Here is a 17,215-nt window from a genome sequence, read left to right on the forward strand (position 1 = left end):
TGCAAGAAAAAGAAATTCACAAAAAATACGTCTTTTTTTTTTTTAATTTTGGTAAGACTACTTTATAACTTTTTCCTTAATATTTCTTGTATTTTTCTAATTTTTAATATTATTGTAGTATTTTTAATTTTAGATTTTTTTTTTAGAAAAGGAGCCAATTAAGAATTGCCAAATGCCAAAAGATTCCATTTTATCCCTAGTAACTAACTCCCACTCACTCACTTTCTTGGCAATTTCTCATTAATTCACACACTCTACCCATTGGATTCTTTTACACAACACACACATATTCCCTTTTTTGGAAGTCTCTCACACACACATGAATCACCACTCTAGAAGAAACACAGAAAACACGAGGGAAAGGGGTGTGTGACGAAGAAAGATAAAAAGGGGTTAAAAAACAGAAAACAGAGGAGAGGAAGAAAAAGAAAGGAATGAAAAAACATAGGAGGGGATAGACGAGAAACAAAGAAAAAGAATAAGGGATTGGGTCATCTCCTTCCACGCAAAAAGATCAGTTCCAATTTTTTCCCTTAGAAGCCATGTATTTTACCACCAAAAAGTCATCTCTTTTCTCTTCCTAAGATCTAGATCCAAGAGCTAAAACAAAAGTTGCTTACCTTCTTCTCCTTCTTAAAATACCTCCATTAAACCACCCTCCAAAGAGCCCATTTTTTAAGCCATGAAAATCAGTCCCTAAAGCTCCTTTAATCAATTGAAAATCAGCTGCAACATTATGCAAAAACGCAGCAGCAGTTCGGCTGTAAAACCAGTCCAAATTCCAGCTTGAAATCACCCCAATACAGTCTAACAACGACCCCCAAGAGCAGCTCTGTTTCTCAATGAAATCGCCAGAAATCGGCCTTCAAACTCCATAAACACAGCAGTTTGGTCTTCCTCACTGTCGAGATTCGAGTTTTTCTGAAAAGTTCGAAGTCATTCGAGGTTCTTGCTCACAGCTTCGGTTCGTCGGTTTTCTTTTGCTTTGATCCAGTTTCTTCTCAGCAGTTAAGGTTTGGTTTTCCACTGTATTCTCCAATCAATTCTTAAGCATATGAATAAATGACTTTGATGTGGGTAATATGTGAAAAGTGGATTGAATTTCTCTTATTATTCTATATGAGTTTGACTATTTAGTTCATTGAACGATTAATTTTTGGGAAGTGTTTAAGTTTCTTGAACTCATGGTTTTCTGTTGCCACAAGGAAATGAGCGAGACTTTCCCTATGGATATATGTATTGAATGTTTGAGTTATTTATTTATTTATTGATTTTTCGTTTTTCCTTCAGTTTCTTTTTGGAATTTGCACAAATTGATTTAAATCATTCTCTGTTTGTTAGCATTATAAAGGGGATTATGATGAATCTCTGATGCACGATTTGGACTCTTAGCCAAAGATTTGGGGTTTGGTATTATAAAAGTAATTAGATTATTCGTTTAACTAGTTTTAGAGTAGAGTATTAAACCAGTTCTTTTAGCAGGTTTTGGGCCTAAAGATTTAGTCATGCTAGACCCAAACTCATAAATGACATAGCTGGGCACCCTTTCTTGTCAATAAGCTAGTCCATCTTTCCATAATTAATTTACTCCATCCCCTTCACCACAATTTCATAATTCGCATACCTCACAATAATCTCAAAATAAGTTTTCGGAAAATCATGAACATCGTAGTTGCTTTAGGCGCGATTAATAAAAACATCGTGATCACGGGTACGATTCTCGTGGCATAATCATGATACAAATCCAAATTCGGATGTGCATTTCATGTGACCCGACCATAGCTTTGAATAATGTTAATATTAAAATAAACATGTTGTAAATCGCGGGTGCATTTCATGTGGTGCGGTTTGCAATGTGTACCAAAACGACAAGTGTACGACAATCGTGACTTGTTCCATAAATAACTCCATAAATAACTAAAAGCGGTTAAAAGTTTAAAAATGCACAATAGGTTTAAAATATGTAATTAATCAGATAATTAGGCCAATTATTAATAGTTGAGCGACCGTGCTAAAACCACGAAACTCGGGAGTGCCTAACACTTTCTCTCAAGTTAACATAATTCCTTACCCGGTCTTCTGTGTTCGCGGACCATAAATAGAGTCAAATTTCCTCAATTTGGGATTTTAAAAATAAACCGGTGACTTGGAACACCATAATTATTCCAAGTGGCGACTCTGAAAAATAAATAAATAATCCTATGTCGAATAATGTCACTTAAATTGGAAAAAATCCCCTATCCCCCTTCGGATAAAAAGGAGATGTGACAGGTGGTGGTGCGTATATAACGCCATAACCTTTTTCTCATGTCCCATATACATAAACATACATATAAATTCGCGTATATAACGACGTCTGGTCATGAGTCAATATACATGCATAAATGAATAAAATGCATGAAAATATGTTAAAAATCTCAATGTTCTTTTCAGATGAACTTTATCAACTGCGTATTATTTTGAGACCCATGAACGGAAGATATAATAATATGTCACATGGGGAATCAAGAACATAGAGACCCCTAGTATTTCTATGAATAGAGTCGTTTATGAAAACTGTGCGTTTGCTCGTTTCTTCTGTATAACTTGAACCATGCCAAAAAGAAAGAAGGAATGACCTTAACATACCTAGAGTAGGGAAAACTCTGTATAATACTATTGGAGAAGATTGTACCGTACTCTTTTAGAACCGCAAAATTTTACGTTGCTACGATTCTAACAATTCTCGTTGGAATTGAATTTGGACCTACAAAATTTGGATGGAATTAAGCTTATGTTCTTTGAAGTATTTGAACGAATTTAAGCTTCTCTTCTTTGAAGTAATTGAACGAATTTAAGATTCTGTTCTTTGAAGTGTTTTGAACTAGGAAAATGGAAATGTTTCTTGCTTTTGAATTAAGAACATCTTTGGTTCTTTTGTCTAAAATGAAATGGAACAAGATTGTAGTAAGCATTTACTTATTAAATTCTCATTATTCTTAGTTAGCCACCTAGGCATAGAATGACTAAGAGTCATTCTCTTAATCTTATGGCTTTGTGCCACGTTTTGGGGGGGGGGGGTTTAATCTTATCCACTAATTTTATTAATTAACTAGGTAATATTCCGTTACTCGGTAATTAATCAATTACCCGTATAATTATCTCAAATTACTTAAAATTCTATTTATTTTTAATATACTTTATACATCATACTATCACCGTCATATGGTAACTTGTATGGTACTACTAGTCCATAAATATCGGATAGCATCGCTCGACCCGTATTTTATCCCAAATTGGCCACTTTCAACGAAACTCATTTTCTTTAATTCGTGTACCCTTTATCCTTCATGACACTTATTTATCGCTTGTTATAAATAGCGTAAATACATTAATCTCAAGATAATCTCATTTCCGAGTCTATGTCAATTAATTGAAGACGAAATTTTAACGTACGAAAATGCGAGATGTAACATCCTTCCCCCTTTAGAAACATTCGTCCTCGAATGTTTAATTCTTCGGGATCTATATAACTTTGGCAGAGTCGCCTTAGTAACAACACTACTACCAATTTTCCCTGTAGAAGCTTAATAACTCAACGCCACATAGGACCATAATCATCAATAACGACAATGGCCTCACAAGACCAATGACGATAACCAACACAAGAATTTATACACGTACCTTACGGTTGCTATGTCCCAGTCAGAACCTTCTCTAGAGGAGGAAATAAGTAAGGATATCTAGACTTCATGTCTTTTTCGGCCTCCCAAGTCATTTCTTCCACATTGTTGTTTCTCCAAAGTAATTTCACGGAGGCTGCCTCCTTATTCCATAGCTTGCGAATTTGTCTGTCTAGGACAACAACCAAAATTTCCTCGTATGACAAGTCCTCTGTAATCTGTACATCATCCGTGGACTCTACTCGGGTAGGATCTCCAATGCACTTCCGTAACATAGATACGTGAAAAATCGGATGGAAAAACTCCAATTCCGAGGGCAATTCTAACTCATATGCTACCTAGCCTTCCTTGCATATGATCCTATATGGTCCAATGTACTGAGGGCTAAGTTTTCCCCTTTTTCCGAACCTCATAATGCCTTTCATCGATGATACCTTTAGGAATACCCGTTCGTCAACCTGAAATTCCAAGTCTCACTATCGATTATCCGCATAAGACTTCTGACGGCTTTGAGCTGCTAATAGCCTTTTCTGTATAAGCTTAATCTTCTGAATTGCCTATTGTACCAATTCTGGTCCTACTAATGTAGCTTCCGCAACATTGAACCACCCTATAGGCGATCTACACTTCCGTTCGTAAAGAGCTTCATATGGAGCCATCTGAATACTGGAATGGTAGCTATTATTATATGCGAACTCAATAAGCGGCAGATGATCGTCCCAGCTACCTTTGAAGTTTATCACACAAGCTCGTAACATATCCTCCAATGTCTGAATAGTACGCTCAACCTGTCCGTCTCTCTGGGGATGAAATGTTGTACTAAGACTTACTTGAGTCCCCAATCCTTTTGGAAGGACCTCCAGAAGTTAGCTATAAATTGAGCTCCTCTATCCGAGATAATAGATACAGGGATACCATGCAGTCATACTATCTCCTTAATATAAAGCCTTGCATAATCCTCTGAGGAATATGTAGCTCTAGCAGGCAGAAAATAGGCTGACTTTGTAAGCCTATCAATAATCACCCATATCAAATCGAACTTACGCTGGGTATGAGGTAAGCCTACGATGAAATCCATATTGATTACTTCCCATTTCCAAGTCGGAATCTCCATAGCCTGCAATAACCCATCGGGTTTCTGATGCTCAATCTTAACTTGCTGACAGTTAGGACACTGAGCAACAAACTCTGCTATATCCTTTTTCATTCTATCCCACCAATATACTTCCCTGATATCATGATACATCTTTGTCGCTCATGGATGGATAGCATAACGAGAATAGTGAGTTTCTCCCATAACCTGCCGACGCAACCCTGCAACATTAGGGACACATAATCGTCCTTGATATCTGAGGACCCCATCTTCTGTAACCTCAAACGGTGTCTTCTCCTTTTGAGGGGTGGTATCCCTATAATGAACTAACACAAGATCCTCGTATTGGCGTTCCTTTACTTCAATTACTAAAGAGGATGTTGCTGTATCCTGAATAGTAATTCCAATATCACCTGAGTTCAGTAACCGTATAAATATCAACATGAATGCCATACAAGTAGTGCCTCCACATCTTTAGTGCACGAATCACCGCGGCTAACTCTAAATCGTGGGTCGGGTAGTTCTTCTCGTGCTTTCTTAGTTGTCTAGAAGCATAAGCTACAACATTACCATGCTGCATCAGCACACAACCCAATCGAACACCTGAAGTGTCACAATAGATCACATAACCATCGGTCCCTTCTGGGAGCGTTAGAACCGGTGTTGAAGTTAATTTGTCCTTTAATGCCTAGAAACTCCATTCGTAAGCATCAGTCTATTGAAACTTTGCTCCCTTCTGAGTCAATTTTGTCAAAGGTGCTAAAAGGGAAGAAAATCCCTCAACAAATCTCCTGTAATAACTTGCCAAACCGAGAAAGCTACGAACCTCCGTCGGTGTTGTCGGTCTAGGCCAAGTCTTTACTGCTTCAATCTTTTGTGTATCCACCCAGATGCCTTTATCCGAAATGATATGTCCAAGGAAAGCTATAGAGTTCAACCAGAATTCATATTTAGAGAATTTTGCATACAACTTCCCTTTTTGTAGAACTCTGGGCACAGCACGCAGATGATCTGCATGCTCAGCCTCTGAACGAGAATACACCAATATATCGTCGATAAACACAATTACAAACAGATCTAAAAAGGGCCTGAACACACGGTTCATCAAATCCATGAATATTGCTGGGGCATTGGTCAGATCGAATGACATAACACGAAACTCAAAGTGCCCATATCTGGTCCTGAATGTTGTCTTCGGAATATCTTCCTCCTTAACCCTTACCTGATGGTACCTGGACCTCAAGTCTATTTTTGAAAAACACTTGGCACCTTGCAACTGATCAAATAAATCGTCAATCCTCGGGAACAGGTACTTATTCTTGATCGTCACCTTATTCAACTGTCTATAATCAATACACATCCGTAAGGAACCATCTTTCTTCCTCACAAATAACACAGGTGCTCCCCACGGTGATGTACTAGGTCTGATAAAGCCTTTTTCAAGCAAGTCCTTTAGTTGTTCTTTCAATTCTTTCAGCTCTGCGGGGGCCATTCTATAGGGAGGAATAGATATTGGATGAGTATCTGGTAGTAGGTCAATAACAAACTCAATTTCTCGCTTTGGCGGAAGGCCCGGAAGCTCATCGGGAAAAACATTGGAAAACTCATTAACCACAGAGATGGACTGAATGGTTGGTAACTCTACTTCCATATCCTGAACCTGAACTAAGTGATAAATACAGCCCTTTCTGATCATCTTCCTTGCCTTGAGATAGGAAATAAATCTACCTCTCGGCGACGCTGTATTACCTTTCCACTCCAAAACAGGCCCCCCTGAAAATTGAAATAGGACTATCTTTGATCTACAATCAACGTTGGCATGACAAGAAGCCAACCAATCCATACCTATTATAACATCAAATTCTACCATATCTAACTCGATTAGGTCCGCTACGATACATCGACTATGAACTACTATTATGCAACCCCTATATACTCGCTTAGCTATCACTGAGTCCCCAACAGGTGTAGACACCTCAAAAGGTTTAACCAATTTAGGTTTTATTCCAAACTTACTAGCAACTAACGGAGTAACGTATGATAAGGTGGAACCTGGGTCAATCAGTGCATATACATCATATGATGAGACTAATAATATATCTATAACAACATCAGGCGATGACTCCTGGTCATGTCGTCCTTCCAATGCATAAATGTGGTTCTGAGGACTGCTCGAGCTAGATGCTCCGCCTCTGCCTCTACCACGACTCATTGGTGCTTGTGGACCTTGCCCAGGGGGCATACTAATGATGACGAACTAGCTACAGATCCTGTTGGCTGAGTTATGCTTGCATCACCTCTATCGGATAATCCCTCATAACATGGCCCGGATAACCACAAGTATAACAAACACCTAATCCCATATGTCACTTCCCGGTATGCTGCTTACCATATTGAGCACATCGTGGCAAGGGCGGCCTCATCTGACTTGACTCACCCCTGTACTGAGAACCTGAGGCCCTGAAGTTCTGACCAGACCCTGAATATGTGGAACGATCAAATCTCTTACCGCCAAACTGAGGGGGCGCGCTAGCTGATGGCTGGGCTGGATACCTCGGGTACTATTGCCTCTGACCACCTCGAAACTCACCAGAAGGACCAGAAGACCTCGCTTTCTTATTCTGGGCCCTATCATGCTCACAATCGACCCTCTGTTTCTGCTTACGCTCCTCTACACCCTGAGTATATGCCTGAATACGAGAAATATCCATGTCTGGCTGAAGTGAGACCGACATACAATCATTAAGCAAGTAAGGCTCTAATCCCATTACGAACCGGTGCACCCGATCCTCCATCTTAGATACAATAGTGGGAGTATACCTAGCCAACGAATCAAACTGAAGACTGTTCTCCCGAACACTCATGTTACCCTGCCGAAGGGTCAAAAACCTATCAACTCTGGCCCGTCTAAGCTCTGGTGGCAGATAATGACGAAGAAAAGCTTCTGTAAACTCCTGCCATACTACTGGAGGGGTATCCTCACCTCTGGACAATTCCCAAGACTCGTACCAATTAACTGCAACATTTCGGAGCCTATAGGAAGCAAGCTCAATTGACTCAGTCGTAGTGGCCTTCAATACCCTTAACATTCTCTGCATTCTATCAATAAATACCTGATGATCCTCATTTGGATCTACCCTAGTGAATACCGGAGGGTCTAAATTAATAAAGTCACGAACCCTCGCACTGACGGACCTATCTGCATGACCAATACCTACTTCCTAACGCCGAGCATGTGCGGCTACTAATCGAGTTAATAGCTAAATAACATCTCTCATCTCCTGACCCGGTGCATCTGGATGAGGAGCTGGACGTACATGGGCGGGCGCTGGAGCTGGTGCCCCTCGGAACTCTTCTGGAAAGGGTGGGGTATGTGAAGTCTGAGATGGAATCTCACTATGAGACTCTCCCTGAGCCCTGGTAACTCGTGGCGCTCGACTAGTAGTCTCACCAGCCACGGACTTTCCCTTATGGGCGGCTGTACTCTTTGGAGGCATCGCTGAAAATAAAGCTTATCGTTAGGAACGTGAATCCATATATTGCACGATTTAAGATAAAAAGAGAGGATAACATCTTATATGTCCTGTAGCCTGTTGTCTATAAGTGTGGTGCACAAAACACCCATAAACAAGACTCTACTAGACACGGTCTGTAGAAAACCCTAGGACAGAACTGCTCTGATACCACGTTTGTCACGACCCAAACCGATGGGCCGCGACGGGTGCCTGAGTCCTACCTGTCAAACACCCCTAAGCATGCATCTAAGATATAAACCTGAATAACATCCGGTGAATTACGAGAATAATATACATGAATGAAACCTTCCCAAAAGGCATATGTACATATACGTGCAACATACGTAGGGCAAGCCGACAAGGTTGCTATAGAGAACTATATACCTCAAAACTGGAAGCCGGCAAGGCCACATACTATCCAACTAGACATACTGTCTACAGACCTCTAATAGAAATATAACTGTACAAAGACGGGACTGAGCCACGTCATACCCATATATATATACAAACATATCGTACCAAAATCAAAAGCAACTCTAGATCAAGTGGAGCACGCCAACTCTCGCTGATCAAGGATCCTAAGAAGGGGGACCGTCAGCTTGCCTACCCGCACCTACGGGCATGAAACGCAGGCCCCGTGAAATAGGGCGTTAGTACGAAAAATGTACTGAGTATGTAAGGAATGAAAATCAGTACGTAAAAGACATAGATGAAACATGGAATAAAGAAATCCATCTGTAAATCTAATTAACTTTGTAAATTCTGAAGCATTTATAATGTCATGCACGTGCATATAAATGTCGTGTCATGCATATGTATGGGTGTACATAATATCATCAAGCCTCTGAGGGCATCCCATCATATTGTGTCGGCCACTGTGGGCAACATCATCAACATGTATCAACTGATCAGGTAGTGGTGCGTATATAATGCCGTAACTTTTTTCACATATCCCATATACATAAATATACATATAAATACGCGTATATAACGCCGTCAGGTCATGGGTTAATGTACATTCATAAATGAATAAAATTCATGAAAATATGTTAAAAATCTCAATATTCTTTTTGGATAAACTTTATCATTGTATATTGTTTTAAGACCCATGAACGGAAGATATAATAATATGTCACATGGGGAATCAAGAACACAGAGACCCCTAGTATTTCTATGAATAGAGTCGTTTATGAAAACTGTGCGTTTGCTAGTTTCTTTTGTATAACTTGGACCATGCCAAAAATAAAGAAGGGATGGCCTTAACATACCTGGAGTAGGGAAAATTCCGTATAATACTCTTGGAGAAGATTGCACCGTACTCTTTTAGAACCGCAAAATTTTACGTTGCTACAATTCTAACAATTCTCGTTGGAATTGAATTTGGAACCGCAAAATTTGGATGGAATTAAGCTTCTGTGCTTTGAAGTATTTGAACGAAATTAAGCTTCTGTTCTTTGAAGTGTTTTGAACTAGGAAAATGGAAATGTTTCTTGCTTTTGAATTAAGAACATCTTTGGTTCTTTTGTCTAAAAGGAAACGGAACAAGATTGTAGTACGCCTTTACTTATTAAATTCTCATTATTTTTAGTTAGCAACCTAGGCATAGAATGACTAAGAGTCATTATCTTAGTCTTGTGGCTTTGTGCCACGTTTTGGAGGGGGGGGGGAGATTAATCTTATTTACTAATTTTATTAATTAACTAGGTAATGTCCCGTTACCTGGTAATTAACCAATTACCCGTATAATTGTCTCAAATTACTTAAAATTTTACTTATTTTTAATATACTTTATATATCATACTATCACGGTCATATGGTACCTTGTATCGTACTAGTCCATAGATATCGGGTAGTATCGCTCGACCCGTATTTTATCCCAAATTGGCCACTTTCAACAAGACTCGTTTTCTTTAATTCGTGTACACTTTATCCTTCATGACACTTATTTATCGCTTGTTATAAATAGCGTAAATACGTTAACCTCAAGATAATCTCATCCCCGAGTCTCTTTCAATTAATTGAAGACGAAACTTTAACGTACGAAAACGCGAGATGTAACACATAGGCATAGCTAGTAGCTACGTACGGACTCTCGTCACCTCGTGCGTACGTAGCCCCACAAATAGAAGAACCTAATAACTTAGTTCACCTATGGGGTTAATTCCCTCTTACAAGGTTAGAAAGGAGACTTAACTCATCCCAAGGCTTACTTCCAAACTCAAGAATGCGCTCAAACCCTCAAATCAGAGCCGAACAATCCAAAACTATTCAAATAGTGTAAAAACTAATCAATATATGCTCAAGAGTTCATATTCTAACTATTGAGGAAATTTTCCAACTCTAAATGCAAGATTCCTGAATTTCACCCCCGGGCCCACATATCCAGATTCTGAAAATTTTCAAAGAAAGTTGTTACCTATAACCTTAGGAACATAATATATGATTTTCACTAAGTTTCATAATCATTTTCATGGTAGAATCTCATTTTTATCAAAACTCTAGGTTTTTATCTAAACTCACGATTTCCACTAACTTACATGTTGTAATCTACCCACAAACTATGTATTTAACTTACATTAGGTAGAAATTTCTTACCTCCACAAGCTAGGTGAAATCCCTCTCAAGAAGCTCCAAAATCGCCTAAGGAGTGAGTAAAAATTGGTCTAAGTCCCGTATTAAATGAACCTCACTGCCTCCAGCTTTTCCGCATATGTGGAGAAGCCATCGCAGGTGCGCATTTTCCCCTACTGGCCAAGCTCCGCACATGCGAGCTCAAGGGACCGCATTTGCGCCCAAGCCCGCACCTGCGACCACTTACCTCGTACCTGCGGTCCCGCAGGTGCACCAAACCTCCGCACATGCGGTGCCCGGGGCTGTCCTCCTTTCTTCGTTTCTAGCGTTCGTGGCTTGCACCTGCGAGCCCACACCTGCAGCTCCACGCGTGCAGGTGCGGTCCCGCTTATGTGGAACTCGACTACATCTGTGGTCCATGCCTCCCCTAGGAAAATCCGCTTCTATGAGTCCTTTCCCGCACCTGCGGCCCTCTTCACGCAGGTGCGATTACACCAGATGCTCAACTGCCTCAGCCCTTCGTCAAATTCCATTTTCGATCCATTAACCACCTGGAATCCACCTGAGGCCCCGGGACCCCCTCCAATCATACCAACCAGCTCCAAAACATAATGCGGACCTGCTCGAGGCCTCAAATCACCTCAAACAATGCTAAAACCATGAATCGCACTTCAATTCAAGCTTTATGATTGTTCTAAATTCCATTTTCGATCCGTTAACCCCCTGGAATCCACCTGAGGCCCTTGAACCCCCTCCAATCACACCAACCGGTTCCAAAACATAATGCGGACCTGCTCGAGCCTCAAATCACATCAAACAACGTTAAAACCATGAATCACACTCCAATTCAAGCTTTATGAACTTTAGAACTTCAAACTTCCTCATTCGATGCCGAAACCTATCGAATCACGCCCGATTGACCTCAAATTTTTCACACAAGTCACATTTGACATTACAGACCTATTTCAATTTCCGGAATCGGATTCCGACCCCGATATCAAAAAGTCCACTTCCGGTCAAACTTCTCAAAAACCTTCAAATTTATAACTTTCGCCAAACGACTCCAAAATGATCTACAGACCTCCAAATCTACTTTCGGACGCACTTCCAATACCAAAATTACCATACAGAGCTATTCTCAGACTCTAAATTCCAAACGGATATCGATAACTTTGAAATGCACTTAACCCAAATTTATGAAATTCTTCTAAAATGCTAACTTCCACAATAGGTACCGAAACGCTCCCATGTCATCCAAAACCCTATCCGAACATACGCCCAAGTCTGAAATCATCATACGAACCTGCTGGAACCTTCAAATCCCGATTTCGAGGCCGTTTACTCAAAAAAATTCAATCTTAGTCGATTCTTCCAACTTAAAGCTTTCGAAATGTGATTTTTTCTTTCCAATTCAAGTCCAAACCTCCCAAAATTCAACTCCAACCACACGTACAAGTCATAATAACTGAAGTGAAGCTTCTCATGGCCTCAAACTGCCGAATAACGTGCTAGAGCTCAAAACGACTGGTCGGGTCGTTATACTAGAGTTAATTGAGTTGCTGTTTTGGAGACTTCAAGGTATGCTTGTTTCACGTTCGCAGGCCTAGGAGTTACCTTCCCTATTTTACTTCCTGTTGTATTTCTTTTAAACAGTGATGTACTAGATATTTTGGTTTTATTCTATAGAGCTTATGACTCCGTTCCGCAGTTCTTGGGATTGTATGGTTGATATTCTACTTTTTAGAAGTTATATGAGTTTATCAGACTGGTTTTTAGTATTATTTTAATTGTATCTGTTACATTGTTGTCAAATATTAGACTTACCTAGTCATAGAGACTAAGTGCCATCACGACATCCTACAGAGGAAAATTAGGGTTGTGACAAGGTTGTATCAGAGCTCTAGATTCATATGTATTACGAGTCATACACAAGTTTAATAGAGTCTTGTAAATCGGTACGGAGACGTCTGTACTTATCTTCGAGAGGCTACGGAACTGTTAGGAAAATTTCACTTCTTTGATTCCTTATTGTGCGAATTGGTTGACTTCGATTTTTATTAGTCTTATCACCTCACTACTATGTACATTTACTTCACGAAATAGCTTCCGATTCCTAGCTCTCCAAGTATGATATATCACTGCTGCACATATGGCTGCTACCAGTTCCTTCTTAAACATCTTCCAGTGTTTCTTTTTTTTATAGATTCCAGCATGATCTTTGCATCAGCAACCTGTATAGTTATCCCTATCTACTGCAGCACAGCCTGCCATATTGACTTGCTCATATCACACTCCTCGAATAGGTGCGCATTGGTTTCCAACACCTGAGCATTGTATAAACAACAGCTGGAATCATCCACTTGAATGTGGAGTTTAAGCATCCTTTCTTTGGTAAGTAATCTTCCTTGGACTGCTAGCCACATAATGAATCTGTGCTTTGGCTGGGCCAATGTTATCCACACCGGTGTAAATACTTCAAGCTTGTTGTATTGGCCCATGAGGGCAATGTAACTCCAAGTGATGGAGTACTCTCCTTTGCTTGTGAGCTTATACCTACTTTGAATATACCAATCCTACATTACCTCCTTAAGAGAATTCAGTTTCTTCCAATATCAACTACGGTCCAGGGGAGGTTTGTGACTCCAAATATTTGGTTCAGACTTCATATATACCTCATGAACCCATTTCACCCACAGAGACTCCTTGCACATTAACAGTTGCCACATCAATTTTCCAACTGAAGCTATGTTCCAATCCCTGCTTCCTTTAATGTTTAGGCCTTCTAGTTTCTTTGGGCAGCACATTTTTTCCTAAGCAACTAGTGCCACTTTCTTCTTATCTTCATTCTTTCCCCACATATATCCTCTACACAATTTGTCTACCTCCTTTAGGACACTTTGAGGCAAAATAAAAATAGACCTCCAGGAACTATGTATAGAGAACAATACTACATTAATAATCTGCAGTCTGCCAGCATAAGAGAGATGCTTAGCATATGTAACAGTGATCCTTTGAGTGATCTCGCCTACTAACATTTGGCAATCTATTTTACTCCATTTCTTAGGGGATAATGGCAACCCCAGATATCTGATAGGAAATGTCCCCAATAAATGGTCAATAGCTCTTCTTTTAAAGCCTGTAATGGCTAATAGCTCTTCTTTTATTCTCTCCTCTACCCCAGCTATAAAGATGCTGGATTTGTCTAGATTAGCAGTCAAGCCTGAGACCTTACCAAAGTGGTTTAGAGCTTTAATAATTCTCTTAACTGAACTTACATTACCTTTTCAGAATAGCATGAGATCATCAGAAAATATAAGGTGAGTAAGCCTCAAGCCTTTGCACATTGGGTGGAATCTAAAGTCAGGAAGCACACTGATTGTCTTCAATGCTCTTGATAGGTATTTCTTGACAATAACAAATAGTAAAGGTGACATAGGATCACTTTTCCTCAGGCCCCTCTTTCCTGCTAAGAAACTATATCCCACGCCATTCACCTTAATAGAGAACTTAGTTGTTGAAACACATACCATGATCCACTGAACAAATATGTCTGGAAATCCAAAGCCTATTAAGGCTTCCTCAAGAAAATCCTAACTCACCATATCATAAGCTTTTCTCAAATCAATTTTCATCAAACATCTAGGACTTGTCCTCCTGTTATAGTGTCTTAATAGCTCATGAAAAATCAACACATTGTGCATCATTGATCTCCCTTGCACAAAAATTGATTGGTTATCAGCTATCAGGTAGTTCACAGCAACTTTCAGCCTATCACAGATCAGTTTAGATATACATTTGTAGAGGACATTACAATAGGAAATTGGTTTGAATTGGCTAGTATATTCTGGCACATCTACCTTAGGTATAAGAGTAATACTAGTTGTATTAATCTTCTTAAGTAACTTCCCATTCTGAAAATATTCAAGCACTGCCTCAGTTAATTCCTGCCCCACCACTTGCCAGGCTGCTTTATAAAACCCACTGCCATAACCATCTGGCCCTGGGCTTTGATTACTACTAATGTGAAACATTGCTTCCTTCACATCCTTGTCCCTAAAAGGTTTCATTAGGTCCATTTGTTATTCTGATCACAATATTTTTACCATCAGGATCCCTTCCACTGCTTTAGTTCTTGTACTTGAACACTTCCCCAACAGATCCTCACAGAAATCTACAAACATGTTTGCAATTATATCAGGGTCTGTTTGCCAATTGCCTTCTTCATCCTTCACTTGCGTAATAGCTTGCTTCAGCTTCCTGTGTTTTATTACTGAATAGAAGTAACTGGTGTTATCATCACCTAATCTAACCCAGTTGGCTTTACTCTTCTGTTGCAGATATACTTCTGCTAAGAAGGAGGATCTCCTGAATTTTTGATAGACCTCAGATTCTCTACTTTGCAAAGCTACATTCATAGGACTTTGTTGCAACTGCTCCTGAACTTGCTTCAGTGTACTCCTGTCATCTTCTGCTTCTGCCATAATACTGTGAATTGGAGGAGCTTCAAGTCTCTTCAACTTCTTCTTCAAAAACTTTAGTTTCTGCACCACTCTGGACATTGTATATCCTTCAATATTCATATCCCATACATTTTTTGACTGTTGTATTAAACTGAGGATAGTATACCCAAATGTTACTAAAATGGAATGAACCTCTATTTCCATATTCTCTATTTGTAAAGGATACCTTTGCCGGACAGGGAATGTTTTTGTTGTTTTGTTCTTCCTTATTTTGCAATTATTGCCCGTATATGATCATTTTGGCTCTCTTTAGTGGCTTCTTTTATGTTACTTTCATATCTAATTTTTGATATTAATTCATGTTGTTATCTTGTTTTGTATCGGTTATTTCTTGGCTTTCCATTATTTATTTTTATTACATTTCCAAACTGCTTATTTGTATCCTAGTAGATGTCTTGACCTGGCCTCGTCACTATTCTACTGAAGTTAGGCTTGATACTTACTGGGTACCGTTGTGGTGTACTCATACTATGCTTTTGCATACTTTTTGTGCAGATCCAGGTATGTCCGTCCGTGTTGGACACTAGAGTTGATTGAGTTGCTGCTTTGGAGACTTCAAGGTATACCTATTTCACGTTTGCAGGCCTCGGAGTCACCTTCCCTATTTTACTTCCTGATGTATTTCTTTCAAACAATGATGTATTAGATTTCTTAGTTTTATTCTATAGAGCTTATGACTCTGTTCCATAATTCTTGGGGATTGTATTGCTGAGAATCTGTTTTTCAGAAGTTATATGAGTTTATAAGACTGGTTTAGTATTTTGTTAATTACATCTGTTCAATTGTTATCAAATATTAGGCTTACCTAGTCATAGAGACTAAATGGTATCACACATTTTACGGAGGGAAATTGAGGCCGTTACAACATGTGTGTAGTTTATAGATAAAACTACAGAATAATCGTGTAAACCGATGAATTATAAATATATGTTTATTTGGGACATTTCCACTGTCATTAGATGAAACATCCTCAATGTTTGTGTCAATTTTTTTCAATCATGTGAAGCTATATAAAATTAACAAAACGTGTAATCCTCCATTTAAATGCCTAGAACCAGACATTTATTACAACTTCGAACAATATATGAACTTTAAGTATTTAATTTGGTACCTTGTGTAAGGATAATAATAGTCTGGGCAGATTTATATTATGAAACTCTCATTCTTTCCCGAATTAAGGTTTTAAACTCTACCCATTTGGTAAACAAAAATAGAAGAAGTGTTCAAGCAAACCAAAACTCTTCTGTTGGGAAGGAAATTTTATATGAATAATGAAGAGATATGACACTATATAGCCACTCTCAAAATAATAGCCGAAAATTTATATATATATATATATATATATATATATATATATATATGCATATTTCTGTATGTATATACAAAAATTATACAAATTTTATAAACTTTTTCGAATATCGAATATAAATAGTTTCTGACACGAAATAATGAATATGACCAATAGTTTCATTTCATAGTAAGAACTGGACCCTTAAATCTGTTACACCTCATGTTTTCGTACGTGAGAGTATGTCGTAAGTCAACTTAGGACAGGACATATATCATGTATAACCGATAAAAACTTATTGGGATATCGATATCGGGTAATCGGGATAATGGTTTGGTAACGGTTTTGTATTTTTCACTATTGGGTTATCGGTCCGGGCCACGGGTTGCCCAATTTTTAACGGGTTAACCAATAACCCAATAAGATTTAATAAAATTAGGATTTTACCCAATTTCTAGGGCTTCATTCTCTCTTTTTCTCCTAATTTTCTCAGCCGCATTCAAGATTGAAGTTTCAATGTTCACTCTTCAGACTCTGATTCAATTTTTGAACAGTTCTTCTTCAAA

The 17,215-nt window shown here is 38.9% G+C and overlaps 1 long non-coding RNA gene across 3 annotated transcripts; it reads left to right on the top strand.

Annotated features, from left to right (window-relative positions):
• Window positions 1-259: 259 nt before the first annotated feature.
• LOC104249930 (uncharacterized) lies at window positions 260-16,129 on the top strand. Of its 3 annotated transcripts, none has more exons than XR_011404173.1 (3): window positions 290-1,013; window positions 13,045-13,232; window positions 15,179-15,558. It is a non-coding gene; the product is annotated as an uncharacterized lncRNA (long non-coding RNA). The 3 variants fall into 3 exon arrangements; XR_011404174.1 differs by lacking the exon at window positions 13,045-13,232 and adding an exon at window positions 15,857-16,129 and having other exon boundaries at window positions 291-1,013; window positions 15,179-15,401; XR_716882.2 differs by lacking the exon at window positions 13,045-13,232 and having other exon boundaries at window positions 260-1,013.
• Window positions 16,130-17,215: the final 1,086 nt, after the last annotated feature.

This window comes from Nicotiana sylvestris, chromosome 12 (assembly GCF_000393655.2).
Source record: "Nicotiana sylvestris chromosome 12, ASM39365v2, whole genome shotgun sequence".
Lineage (NCBI taxonomy): Eukaryota > Viridiplantae > Streptophyta > Magnoliopsida > Solanales > Solanaceae > Nicotiana > Nicotiana sylvestris.